This window comes from Octopus bimaculoides, chromosome 23 (assembly GCF_001194135.2).
Source record: "Octopus bimaculoides isolate UCB-OBI-ISO-001 chromosome 23, ASM119413v2, whole genome shotgun sequence".
Taxonomy (NCBI): domain Eukaryota; kingdom Metazoa; phylum Mollusca; class Cephalopoda; order Octopoda; family Octopodidae; genus Octopus; species Octopus bimaculoides.
This window is the reverse complement of record NC_069003.1, coordinates 33,955,070-33,956,071: the sequence shown is the minus strand read 5'-3', so window position 1 is coordinate 33,956,071 and position 1,002 is coordinate 33,955,070. Positions and strand designations below refer to the sequence as shown.

The window sequence follows — 1,002 nt, the reverse complement described above, 5'->3', positions numbered from 1 at the left end:
GGAGGAAAACAAGCATTAGGAAAATGGAAACCGGGAAAAAAACAAGTTTTGAAAAAGAAAATAATACTTTCCGAAAATTCATAATACCTTTGCATATCTGTGTGTGTGTGTGTGTGTGTGTGTGTGTGTGTGTGTCTGTGTGTGTGTGTGTGTGTGTGTGTGAGAGAGAGAGAGAGAGAGTGTGTGTGTGTGTGTGCATAGGTGCGTAGCTGTATGTGTATCTGGGCATGCTTATGTATATTGTTTGCATATTTATGCATGCACGTGCACATATATACATATATAAATATTGATATGTGCATATACGTATTGGTGTGTGTATATATATATATATATGCGTACATACATATATATATATATGTATACACACATATATATATACATATATATATGTTCTTTATAATATATGTATGTGTGTGTTTCGATTCACATATTAGTATTGGATTTATGGTCATATATGTACTCATAAAAGTACATATGTATATATCTTCATACATGCACATATATACAAATTTATGCATATGTATATATATGTATGTATATGAAAATTCATACATATATCTTGCTGTTGGCATTAACATACATACATGTAGTTGTAGCGGATGTACATTATATATATCTATATATCTATGCGTATGTGTATATATGTATATACGTACGCATTTACGTATATATATATATATATATATATATATATATATATGCATATGTGAATAATCATGTGTAATTTTACATTCAGTGACTAAAAAAGAATGTTTACAATCTTACATACCAAAACAATTATGAATGCAACTGTATGCGAAGGCTAGCGCACACACATACGTACACGTATGAATGCTCGCACGCACATACACACGTATGAACAATATACATCGTTATACGTATACACTGCAAAACTGTATGACTGTATGCATGACGAGTGTATCAGGTATATATATATACTTATGTATGATCACAACACACGTGTTAGCATATATATATATATATATATATATATATATA

At 29.8% G+C, this 1,002-nt stretch overlaps 1 protein-coding gene across 1 annotated transcript in view; it reads right to left on the bottom strand.

The window, feature by feature from the left end:
- LOC106873729 (calmodulin-beta) overlaps nucleotides 1-1,002 on the bottom strand; it is a 35,433-nt gene that overhangs the window by 20,651 nt on the left and 13,780 nt on the right. The gene's annotated exons all lie outside the window — the stretch shown is intronic.